This window comes from Cyprinus carpio, chromosome A21 (genome assembly GCF_018340385.1).
Source record: "Cyprinus carpio isolate SPL01 chromosome A21, ASM1834038v1, whole genome shotgun sequence".
In the NCBI taxonomy this organism is placed as follows: domain Eukaryota; kingdom Metazoa; phylum Chordata; class Actinopteri; order Cypriniformes; family Cyprinidae; genus Cyprinus; species Cyprinus carpio.
The window spans coordinates 3,041,478-3,043,852 of record NC_056592.1 but is presented as its reverse complement, the minus strand read 5'-3'; the positions used below and the strand labels follow the sequence as shown (position 1 = coordinate 3,043,852).

Below are 2,375 nucleotides of genomic sequence, written 5' to 3'. Positions count from 1 at the left end.
CAGTAGGATTGATATACACATAACTGCTTATCTGTGACCTGAAATAAGCGTTGTAAGCGACCCGGAATCGATTCTTAAGAGTGGAGATGTATTTTGCAAGTGTTTCCGAGGCTCCTGGTCTGAAGTGTCTCCCCAATGTAGTGTCGTTACAATGAATATGAATAGATGCTCCTTTGGTCAATGTGACAGTCAAAACACACCGCTCCGAGATAATGGGGATTCATCCCCCCCTAAACAAGACCGTTATGAATAGAGGGGCTCCTTGTGTTTGGCCCCTCTCGAGCAGCACTATAAATACACAAGAGCCCTGTGATGCGTCGCCACAGAGCAGAGGTGCATCTCCGACCGAGAAATCAAACCAGGAGACACGGCCATCAGTCTACAGAGAGAGAGAGGAGAGAGAGATGACGAGGAGAGTAGAGGCTCCAGTGGGCATAAATCAAGGTTATCAAGCCGGAGTGGACTTGAAATAAAAACAAGGCAAGAGAAAGAGACAGCCTCCTACCCAGAGGCGCAGCCATAAAATGAATTCGGACTCCCGCTCCAGCAGAGCTTCCTCTCCAGACACGGATGCCGGGATGTTACCTCCGCGATCACCACCATCCTCAAGACGGACGCCTGAACTCGGTGTCCGTCCACGCAGAGCGAGGCTGCTCCAGAAGATGACGAGCGAGCACGCGGCCAAAACGCCTCCGGCAGCAAGTACAAACTCAGAAGCAGGACCGCTCAGGAGATCCCCGCACCTGCGCTTGAAGATCACGGCCGATCGCGCAACGCAGCACGACTTGAACCGCGATATGGACGGGCTCCGAGAGGTCATGCCGTACGCGCACGAGGCCGTCGTGCGGAAGCTGTCCAAGATCGCCCTCTTCCTGCTGGCCAGAAATCACATCCTGATGCTGACGAGCTCCCTGTACCGAGTGAACGCGGCTGGTGGGTGAGATTTACGGCGGCCACCACTCGGCGTTTCACTGCGGGACACGGTGAGCCACGGCGGCGCGCACGTCGGCGCATCAGGTGCATCCTCTCCTCGTGAGCGCGTTGACCTCGTCCCCTCCTCGACGCTTTCCACCACTTTACCGGGACTTACTTCCATCAGGGGGCGCCGCACTCTTGATGAAGAGCACCCCTACACCTCCGCTGCAGCTCGGGGGGCTCGTTTTCAGCACTGGGGCGGGCCTGCCGTGCCCCTGCACGATTTGCCAGGTGCCGCCGCCTCCCCACCTGCCCATCACTTCGACAGGACTGACGAGGCTTTCTACAGAAAACAAGGAAGTGATGAAGTGAACGTCACGGTGTAGACAGTGAACGGACTGGACTTTGCATGATCTGTTTTGTCTGTTTGTTTGTTTGTTTTAGTCCTTACAAATTCACAACTTCGTCCTTGTAACAAGGATGTCGTCGATTGCTTTGTAAGGTAACTAACTTTATCGTTATGGAGTACGTGCTGAATAATGCACTGTAAATAATGTCAGGGGCCGCGCGAGGCTCCGCGCACATTCACTGTAAATGAGAGTAAATTGTTCTATTTGAGGTGGAATCTATGTGTTTGAAGTTGCCCTGGAAACGCGAGCACCTCCCCTTACAAACATTTGCCGTGGTTACCATATCGTCCGCCAAAAAACGCAGATACAACGATCAGAGTTTTTTTCTACTGTAATACAATAAGAGCCTCTTTAATGTGGGATCTCCAAAAAACGCTGTTAGAACGATTCTGACGTTATTGAAGCTTCATTTCACTGTCACATATTTACGCAATTACTATGGCGTTTTGGCTCAAACTGTGGCTATCCTGGAAAATTTGCGTAAGGTCAGCAAGGCTACTTGTTGATCATGTGATGTGAGGGAGTTGCGTGCATGTATCTTTTTGCAAAGATTATGAAAAGACGAATCCCACATGTTGTGATTATGAAAATGGCATTTCGGATTTGAAAAACTGTACGACTATGGATTTAGTTCGCACTAGAGTGGTATTATTATATCTCTTTCGATTGTTTTATTCATCCATTGCCAAGTAATAGCTGGACCTTCAGTCGTGTTATTTCTGTGTCGTATCCTTATTTGAAATTCTTCGGCATGGCATCTTGTTCAAACAACCTATAAGCATGATCTTTTTTTCCTGGGAAAATTTTGTTATTCCAGAGAGATTGCTGTGGTCTTTATTTTTTGTACATTTCTTGTTGACAAATGAGATATTTATTATTTGCCCAGTGTTCCTGGATGAAATTTCAATAAAACAGTACTAAAAAAAAAAAAAAAAAAAAAATATCCCTGTTGTTTTGTATATTTTGTAACATGTACATATTAAATGTATTGTGCTTTTTTATGCAGTTGTTACAGCAGTATATATATATATATATATATATATATATATA

General features: G+C 47.1%; 1 pseudogene; it reads left to right on the top strand.

Annotated features, from left to right (window-relative positions):
* Positions 1–524: 524 nt before the first annotated feature.
* On the top strand, positions 525–1,422 carry LOC122134779 (annotated as a pseudogene).
* Positions 1,423–2,375: the final 953 nt, after the last annotated feature.